We start from the raw sequence: 11201 nt of genomic DNA, 5'->3' as shown, positions 1-11201 counted from the left end.
TCCTTTGGTTATCTTTAAGCCATTCTCCATATCAGAAATATTGGTAGGCTCTCTCTCCAAGGCAGGCCACTGGATAGCCCCCCAAAATTAGCTTTATCAAACCCACAATTAGAGGAGGGCCATTTTTATTCAAACAAAGCTGGAATTTGACAGGATTAAGTACCTTGTATTGAGCTCAATGGCGATCATGAATTATGGATTCTTTGCAAAGAGCAAAAAAAAATTAGCTCCTGGACCTGCTTCCAAAGTCGGGATAAACTAATGATAAACCCGATATCGACCAGTCATATTTTAAATGTCTTTAAAATTAACAGCACTTCTGGTTACAAGGAATTTATTAGATCAAATGCAGCAAAACAGGATGAAATAGATGAGGTAATTTTATTTTTGAAATATGGGTAGACAGAATACTGGATGCAGGTAAGGATGGAATTTACCTGTAAATTACAGGGCACTTTAATTGTTTGTGTCACATAGTTCTTCAGATCTTCAAAAGGATTCTTTTCAGAATCCTCCCCTGTCCCCACCACACTCTGACCCTCCCTTACCTCTTCCCAGGAATTCCCTTCCACTTTACCATTATAATTTTTATATGTACTCAGAGCTTAACAACTTATGGCAGCTTTTTAAAATCTGACCACTTTTCTAAGTGCACCATCTTCTTTTTCTCCCTTCTATCTTAGTTTTAACCACATTTTCCTTCACACTTTGAGTTTTACTCTCTCTCTGCTCTTATCACTCCTCTGCCATTATGTGACTTTGGTCCACTATGTGGCTGACCTCAATGTGGGGTTAACTCAAAGGACATGATTTTCCCCCTTTTCTCCCCTTCATCTTCCTTCTCTAGGCACATGCTGAGATATACAGCATTGGGGATTTTTTTAAGCCTGGAAAGCAAACACACACACACACACACACACACACACACACACACACACACACAGAGAAACACTCATACAAACCAAACACACAAACACACACATACATACACACACACACATACGCACATACACACAGAAACACTCATACATACCAAAGCATACAAACACACACATACATACACACACAAACACACACACACACGCACACACAAACAGACACACAAACATACACATACATACACACAAACACACAAATACAGAGAGAGAGACAGAAGCAGAGACAGAGAGAGACACAGAGTGAGACAGAGAGCCCCTAAGAAAACACGTAATATCATCTTTCTAAGAACAATAAACAGAGACAACTTTCAAAAAAGTGAAGAACAAGTGGGCAACAAGAAGACCAATCTCATCATAGCCATCAACTTGAGGAGGAAAGAGTTTGTCTCACTCTATCTTCTAGGTTCCCTTCTGTTACTGAGCGACGTTGGGGCAGGAACTCAGGCAGGACTCTAGAGGCAGGAAAGGAAGCAGAGACAACTTAGAAATGCTGGATACTGGATTGCTATCCATGACCTACTCAGCTTTCTCTCCTTCTCCTACAACCCAGGGCCACCTTCATAGGGGATGACACTCCCCATAGTGGGCTACACCCTTCCACATCAACCATCAAAAATAAATTCCTTACAGATGTGGCAAACGGCCAATCTGATGGAGGCAATTCTTCAGCTGAGGCTCCTTCTTCCCAGGTTTAGTCAAACTGACAATAAAAACTAACCAGGACCCTGCACATCCATTCTGATTGCCACACTGTGTGCAATAGATAAGCCATTGGAATAACCTTAGCTGTTGATCACTGTACGAATGGCTGAAAAAACGTGATATACATTGATGTGATTCTCATCTATGTGTAAGAGGAAAGGGTTTCGTTCTCAGAAAAACAGAAGGGAGTGTAAAATACAATAGGTTAAGTGAAACAAGCCAGACTCAAACAGACGATTGTGGAATTTAGATTTTAATAAGGGATATTAAGTGAAAAGGGCATTTAGGAAGAGGAAGGGGAGCAGCAGGGTGTGTGTGTGTGTGAGTGTGTGTGTGTGTGCGTGTGTGTGTGTGTGTGTGTGTGTGTGTGTGTGGTGGAAATGGAGGTGAGTTGTAAGGATGAAGATGGCTAATGTACAGTATAAACCTGTACAAGGAGTCACCAGCAAGCCCACTGACTTATACATTTAAAGAACATCGATATAAGAGAACTGAGTCTAAAACAATGTTTTGATTAAATTGGGGGTTTATAGTTTAGAGATTCCGTAAAGTTTACTCATATTTTCCTTCCCACAGGTGGCTCTTGCTGTTTCGAACTTGATACTGGTGACAGGATATGGCAATGAGCTTTGGTGTCTGTACCTCATTAATCACCCCGAATTCACATCATTCAGTGAGGCTACCGTGGGGAAGGAGGTAGTTAGAGATCTTACGGGTACACCACGTGGGAAGAATAAAGCCCACCCACACTATAGATTTCCAAATATTCACCGTCATCTCTGGTTTGAATGTGATCGCCCAAAAGTTATTTTCTGAAGATTAATCCCCAGTTGGAATGTAGTTGTGAAGAATTGATTAGGTCAAGAGGGATGCGACCTACAAATAAAGATCCAATAATGATGCTATTGTGGAAAAAGGTTCAATTATGAAAGGGAGTTTGGCTCCCTCTCTTGTCTTCCGAGCCCATTGGATCCCTTCTGTGGTGACAACATCCCACAAGAACTCCTTCCTCGGCCGATGGTCTCTTCATCTCCGATTTACAGGCTTTTGAATCAGAATTATACAGAATCTGCCTCATTATAGACTAGCCCATCGGTGCCATTCTGTTTGTCCATAACAGCATGAACATGCCTCAAAATTGTGAGCAGCTGGGTCATATGGGAAAGCGAAGCTGGCAGAGTGGACTAGGTGGTTAGTGCAGACTGAGGACAAGGTGGGTTCAGGGTTAGCGTCTGTGCTCTTCGTGAAAGAAACAGCACAGAGGAAGAGTGTAGGATGGAAAGGTGGAGCTTGGGAGGCACTCAGACATCTACTGTTGGCCTTGTGAGGACAAGGAGCCATTAGGTAAGAGGGAAGATTGCTAGGGATACCTTCAGCCAATGTTTTTGTCTAGCAGAACCCTTTTTAGAATCCTCATCTTCGAGGATGTAAAGAAAACTGCCTGGAGTCATTTGATTCATCAGTAACCATCAAGAGTGTGCCCACTATTCCAGAGGGACCCAGGAAAAAGCCTGATCGTGGAAGATCCTTTGCCTTCCAGAGATGGAGACTCCTCCCAGGCATCACTGGGCAACCCATCTACGTCGGTAAGGGCCTCCCACTAAGTCCAGAGCAGTGGTCCTTAACACTTGGATTGAGACCCCTTTGGGAGCTCAAATGGCCCTTGCACAGGAGTCACATATCATATATCCTGTACATCAGACATTTACATCACAATTCATAACTATAGCAAAATTAAAGTTATGAAGTAGCAATGAAATAATTTTACAGTTGGTGGAGCTGTATGAAAAGGTTACGTTAGGAAGGTTGAGAACCTCTCTTCCTGACCCCTCTAAGATATACCTGTCGGTGTGGACTGGAGGTATAATCCCTTTTATTCAATCAGGCAAATCCAGAAAAACCAAAACACCACCATAAGGTTATGAAGGATAAACAGCCACTGCACCCACAGTGTCAGGACTGCTGACATCTTAGACAAACAATGTCAAAATGGAAATCACGTCACACCATGACCATCCCCCTAAATGAAAAGCAGAGGAGAAAAACCAGTTCCCTGGTGGTGGCACCAGGAGAAAACCCTTGTCAGAATCATCAGCAAGGATTTTAAATCCAGGATTCAAGCGTTGTCGATGAGAAACTTCCAAAACAAAAGTATACACATCATCCTGGTGATGTAATAGAAGGAACAAGAGAAAATCGAATAGGAACTCACTGAATTAAAACAAACACTAAAAGTAGGAATTAAAGGCATGTCTGGGCAAGATGAACAATGAAGTGGAGTTTAGAGCAGGCAGAAAGGGCTGGGAAGATGGCTCACTGGTTGGGAACACTGGTTGTTCTTGCAGAGGACCAGGGTGCAGAGGATCTAATGGACTCTTTGGTCAACACACACACACACACACACACACAAACACACACACAAACACAAAACACACACACACTCACATACACATACACACAAACACAAACACACACACACCCACTCACATAAACACACACACATACACACACACAAACACACACAAACACACACACACAAACACACACACACACACACACACACCATAGAGATAAATTTAAAAAACAAATTAAAAAAAGAAGGAGCCAGGTATGCCCCTTAAACCCAGCACTCAGAAGCAGGATGATCTCTCTGACTTCAAGGCCGACCTGGTTTATACAGTGAGTTTCAGGCCAGCCCTACCTACATAATGAAACCCAGTGTCAAAATAAAACAGAAAAGAGTTTTCTATTTATTTCTGATAATGTAGGCAACAGAGAAACTATTTCTACAGAGAAAGAACTTATTGTTGAGAGAATCAGTGGGCTGGAAGGAGACCCAAATTCTCTTTGTCACTAACTCCATCACAGCATCAGCAGGAAGCAAGAATGGGTACAGCTAAAAGGAAGCAGGCGATCATGAGTAAAGCTGTGGACAGGCATCAGCCCATCAGCAACAGAAGCAGGCAGAAAACCAGCTTGGATGAGATGGCGTCACCAGCCAATGTTTCTGACTGACAGTCCCTAGTAGCACCAGGATGTTCTTTTCCTTCAAGTACCCTGGGCTTTTCAGACACTCAGAAACCACAGAACAAAGTGTGGCAAATGCCTAAGAAAAGATGTCCTTTGGGACGTATTTGTGTATACAGTTTTCATGTAGCCCAGGCTGGCCTCAAACACCCTATGCACCCGAGGATGATTTTGAACTGCTGGTTCTCCTCATGGTAATGGGACTATGGGCATGGACCACCACACCAGGCTTATGAGGTATTGTAGGTGGAGCCCAGAGGGATGTGAGAACCAAGTGAGCACTCTGTCCACTGAGCTGCATCTCCAGCCCCTCGGGATGTGTTCTGCTAATACAACAAAACTAAAATAGACGTCTTCAATGAGAGACAACAGGAGTCTCCCAGTCCAGAAACATTAAATTACACATTCACAAGTAATACATATGTCAAGAAATAATGAAACTATGTAACAGTAAGAAAAAAAGACTAAGATAGGAAACATAGTATCAAAATGTGTGAGATATTACTATGAAGGTGCTCAGACAAAATTTTATTTAAAACACTAATTCTTATATTAGAAACAAAGATCAACAACCTAAATTTTTATCTACACTAGAAAATAAGAAAATTATTAATTCAATGGAAAAATAATTGTTAAAATGAACCCCAAAACACTAAAAATAAGAAATTAACAAAAAAAAGCCAATGAAACACAATTAGTTTCCTTTTTTAAAGCAAAGATTGGTATTTTGTCATCTCAGTTAGACCTAGACAGAAAAATATAAGGTACATTCTGTTTGGCGATTAAAAAAGAAAAAAAAAAAGAAATTGCCGTGTTTTAGAGTTTATGCAGAACACTGAAACTGGTACCACAGACAAAAATTAAAAAAAAATTATTCATCATTTTTAATGACAGTGTTTATACTCAACTTGTCTCCCCTCTAATCTGTTTAATATCAGACAAGATTTCCAGGGTGGCCATATGGAGATTATTCAGTGTTGAAATGGAAGCACAGCGTTGTATTCCCAAAACAGACTCTGGTTGAGAACATCATTGTTTTTATCACGAGGAAACTAACATAAGATCCAAGCCCAGTCTCCTGAAGCGTTGTCCCATCTTAGAGACATTTCTTAAGACAGCATTTCAGCTTTGTCATATTTTTCTGCAAAGGTCGAAACAGACTTGATTGCTGCTCTGTTTGGTTTGCCGTGCTGCTTGGGAGATCCTGGACCATCGGAGATGACGAAAGTTCTCCCCCACATCCCCAACCCACAGCACTGGTATCAGTGTACAGGAAATAGAGAGACAGAAATGAAAAAGGAAAAAAAACTGTTGTTGTTTGGAGAAGAGTCATGAAAGTAGGCTAAGCTGACCTTGGAATTTCTATGTAGCCCAGGTTGGCCTTGGAATTACTATGTAGCCCAAGCTGGCCATGGACTTACTCTGTAGCCCAGGCCGGCCTTGGATTTACGATGTAGCCCAGGCTGTCTTTGGACTTTCTATGTAGCCCAGGCTGGATTTGAAATTGTGATCTTCGCGAATATTGAGAAATAGGTATGTACTAACACACTCAGCTTTGTATGTGTTATTATAAGTGACTCATCTGTGGCCCCTCATTTGCCAGCCTCCCTCAACATCAACAACAGCATCCACAACCACCCACTAGAATAATCCCATCCTTTAACTCATCTGATAAGGTCAGACTTTACAGAACAGAGAGTCATCAGGGTCCTCCTCCTTATTAGAACACATTTGTGTGGAGGGATTTGAGTGATTGTTTGAGTGAGCCAATCATACTTTAACCTGGTTCTGATATTATGACCAAGACAGAAAGAAAAAAAAGAGTAAGAAAACAAAAGTAAAGGAGATGGGTCCAACACCGGGACTTGAACCTTAGCAATTGAGGAGATGGCTCACATGTCTCAGGTAAATGATGGGTAGGCTTTGTGGCCCACATAGAATCCCAGTCCAGGGAAGTAGAGATAGGGCAGATCCCCAGGGCAAGATAGCTGTCAAGACTAGTCATATTGGTGAACTCTGGGTTTGACTGAGAAATGCTGCTTCAATGAATAAGGTAGAGGAGAAAATGTATTAGTCCTTACATTATACACTGCACGTGCATGTATGTACACACACACACACACACACACACACACACACACACACACACAGACACACACACATACACAGGAACAAAACAAAAAACCTTGGACTTAAGGCATTGTCTCCACTGTAGTAGCACATAGTAGGAGGTAGGGATCTAAATAAGTGTTCCTTTCCACCCCCACAAAGACCAACATACTTATGAACCGTCAGCCCTGGATCTGTACAATCTGCCGAGGACTCCCAGACGTTTAGTTTAGTCTCCTCACTCTCTAACATATTCTGTTGTTCTGTTTCAGGAATCCTGAGCTGGGGCTCCGCTGACTTGATTCTCACTCCCAGTCTTGCATCCAAGACAACTTTCAGCTGCCATGTACTGATCCTTGGGATTCCCTGCCAAGGTACCCTGACTTGCATTTCTCACGAGGCCATGCCATGAAGCCAGAGAATGTGCGGCTGTCTTACTCTGCAATTTATTAGCTTAGAGTATTGGGAAATTGGCTCGACCTTTAAACTTCACTTCCCTCATGTATAAATGAGCAGGAGAACAATTCCAGTTCATCAGATCTACATTAGGAGTGAGTTAGAAAAACACAACAAAATGATTAGTGCCAATGTGTTTTATGAATGATAAGCAGGATTATTTATATGATTTGTAACATTGGAAATTATTGTACCTGGAACGTAACTGTTTTCATTATCTTTGCACAGATGATGCAAGGAAAGCATCTAGGATGCAGAAATGCTTCCTTTTTTGCTTTATTTCCAAGAAGCATTTCTTTCTGCTCCAATTATTTTTTTAAAACTGACTTTCCACTCCATCTCCCCTTAGGTGATTAGGTTAGAATGGGGTTTGGTGAGAGGGGTTATAAAACATGTTACAGAATATATCTACAAGATCATCTGTTGAGTTCAAATGGAGGCACCCTCCATGGATAAGCCATGCTCCCCCTGGTTGGAGGGCCTGGTCTACTGTGGGCAGCACCACCCTATGCAGGTGGGTCTGGACTCTGTAAAGGTAGTTGAATGTGAGCTTAGAGCAAGCCAGTGAGCAGTCTCTGTGCTTTCTGTTTCACAATCCTGTCCTGGTTTTCCTTGATTATGGGCTGGAACAGAGAAGATGAAATAAAATTTTCCCTTCAAAAGCTGGCTTTGGTGAGTGTATTTATCAGAGCAACAGAAAACCAAAATTAAGCAAAAAATCACAGTGCCAGATGTGGGATGTCTTCCTGAAAGTTGTTGACCAGCGAGATCCTAAAAGCCCTCACAATTTTACAGGTTGTTTCCATTGTTCTTCGTAGCCCTCCAGAACCTGATGGTAAGACCCTATCACTGAGGACACTGAATTGTTTTGGTCACAGGTCACAGAAGGGTCAATCTGAAGTTGAGGTGGAAGCATCCTCTATAATGGCTAGCCTTCCTGGTTCAAGAAAGTGCTATGTAGGCTTCCAGGGGAGAAAATCATCTACAACCTTACTCGGGGGTGAACCATTCAAGCTAATACGTCAGGAAAGATGTGCCCCTAATGTGTTAGTAGCTTCGCATTCATGGGAGTAACCAGTGGCTTTCCAATCGGATACAAGGCATATTGCACACGAGGGAATACAAATCAGGTTCTGCAAACTGGTCAAGAACCTATGGTTAGGGTGATATAGGTCCTATGAAAGAACCTAATGCTAAATACATTGTCGAACTTCCTTCCAAACATCCATATTTGTATCAATAGATCAGGGTTGCACTCAGCGCTCATCAGAGATGAAGACTCTGACTACCATGAGCAGAGAGGTACAGCTGGACAAAGTGCTGGGAATCAGTGGTGTTGGACTGTTCAGGTGGAAATAGGACAGCTAAGTATTCTCCTCCACAGCTCAGAGAACATCATGAAAGAGTGGGTGGAAGGAATGTAAGAACCAGAAGATGGGGAAGTGGACAGCAAAAGGATATCTTTTAGATTGGACCTAGTCATTGAACTCTTAAACTGATGGCGGCTATGGTCACGGGCACAAGACTTGGCACCTCAACACTTCATCACAGATGGGAGACACCATGAAGACCCTCCCCTCCCTTGGCAATCAACATTTATTGGAGGAGGGTTCTATCCTGCAGGCTTAGATTTTTCAAGACCTAGGTAAATAAGAGTTTTTAAACCCTTTAAACTTCCTCTAGCCCACCACCCACCAGAGGTAGTGGAAAGGAAAGGATAATAGGACAAACAAAGAACGATGTGGACCTGCTTAGAAATAGTTCTCTGGGGCGATTTCAATCTTCATCATCAGGATATCAGTTCAGTTGACATGAATCAGCAGACGTAGGTTGATCTACTTGCAAACACCATTCACGAATCACCAAGGACAGTTCCACCCAGTAGAAATTGCTGAGCTCTTCCAATTGGCCTGGGTTCGAGGAGGCAGAAAGAAGCCACCACAATGTCACCACAAGAACTTCTTGAGTTCTTTTCTCTTTACAAAGTCTTGACAAACAATGGTCAGTGAGGAAGGAAAGGTGAATCAATGCCACAGCATGGTCAATGAAGACCAGTGTCATCAAAGTACATTGAGCATCAGCGAAGAGTGTCAAGGCAAGCCAATGCCGTGGGGTTGCCCACTGTTGTCCAGGGTTATACTCGTACCCTTTCTAAACATCACATGCCCTTTTCCCAGGCAGCGACCAGAAACAACATGTGTTAGTCTCATGTGATCAGCTTTACGTGTGACTTAGTCTTTTTCCTTCACACTTTTTGTATTTTTATTTCTCTGTTAAGTTAGGCTTTGATGATGATGATGATTATGATGATGATTATTTCATTTTTATTATTATTTATTATTATAATTTTTATATTTAGTATATTTATTATTATTTTATTATCACCTTTATTATATTATATTATTATTAATACTTGTTGTTGTTATTATTTTTACTATTACTATCATGTATCTATTTGATATTTTCTATGATTCTAGTACTTTAACTGGTATCTCTTTCTGGTTTGGGGAATATTGTCCCCAGAAAATCACATACAAATAGTTATTGTGGCTGATTTTATTCTCATGCTTTTCATAGTGTACTGAAATTATGAATCAGGGACCCTGCCTCAGTTCGTTCTGATTGGTAAATAGAGATAATGATAGTCAGTGTCTAGGCAGGGCATACAGAGCAGGAATTTCAGGACGCTGGGACAAATGTCCGGAGAGGAAGAAGACATGGAGATTCTCCAGGACAGACTTTCAGGACAGAGAAGCAGCTGACATAGAGGAGCACGAGAATAAGCAGACCCAGAAGAGCTGCCCAATGGAGTCCAGGGCAAGAAAGATGGGATATAGATTTTAGCAAATAATAACGTGGGAATATAAGTGGGGGATAGTTTAGCCACATGGAGGTTAGGAAGTGGCCCTTCCATTGAGCTGTTATAGGCATAGAAAAATATAAAAGCTGTATGTGTGTGGCCTCCATCCATAAGCCCCCTCTCCCTATCCACTTCCTCTACCCTGTTTTGTTCAAATGTGCTTCCCCCTCCGCAAAACATCCCCTTGCTGCCTCCCCAGCATGACATTCTATTTCCGGAAGGCCCAGCCTTGGCACGACCAAGGGCTCCTCCCATTGGTGCAGAGCAAGGTCATGCTCTGCTACATATGCAGCTGGAGACACCAGTCTGTCCATGTGCAGTCTTCAGGAAGTGCTTTAGTCCCGCGGAGATCTGGTTCGTGACCCCTGTTGTACTTCCTGGGTTGCAAGGCACTTCCGCTCCTTTAATACTTTCTCTCTCTTCTCCAAAGGGGACCCTGTTCTCAGTGCAATGGTTGGCTGCATCAGCCTCGGTGTTTGTCATGATCTGGGAGAGCCTCTAAGGGGACAGCTCTATCAGGCTCCTGTGAGCATGCACTTGTTGGCCTCAGCAATGTTGTTTAGGTTTGGGGGCTGCATGCATGTGGGCTGCATCCCCAGGTGGTATAGGCTCAGAAGGGCTATTCCTTCAGTCTCTGCTCTAAACTTAATCTCCATATCATGTCCTATGAATATTTTTGTTTCCCCTTTTAATACAGACCATCCTCATTTGGTTCTTCTTTCTTCTTGAACTTAAAACGGTATGTGAATTGTAAGTTGGGTAATTCAAGTTTGGGGTAGTGTGTGTGTGTGTGTGAGTGTGTGTGTGTGTGTGTGTGTGTGTTTTATTTTTGTATTTTGTGTGTGTGTTTGTGTTTTATTTTTGTTTGTGTGTGTGTGTGTTATTTGGTTGTGGTGTGTGAATTGTATGATGGGTAATTCAAGTTTTTGGGGTATTTAGTGTGTGTGTGTGTGTGTTTTATTTTTGTATTTTGTGTGTGTGTGTGATTTGGTTGCGGTATGTGAATTTTATGTTGGGTAATTCAAGCTTTTGGGGTAGTGTGTGTGTGTGTGTGTGTGTGTGTGTGTTTGTGTGTTTTATTTCTGTTTTTTTTGTTAGTGTGTGTGTGA

This window comes from Rattus norvegicus, chromosome 3 (assembly GCF_036323735.1).
Source record: "Rattus norvegicus strain BN/NHsdMcwi chromosome 3, GRCr8, whole genome shotgun sequence".
NCBI classification, from domain to species: Eukaryota; Metazoa; Chordata; class Mammalia; order Rodentia; family Muridae; genus Rattus; species Rattus norvegicus.
The sequence above is the reverse complement of the archived record's forward strand: the minus strand, read 5'-3'. Positions refer to the sequence as shown.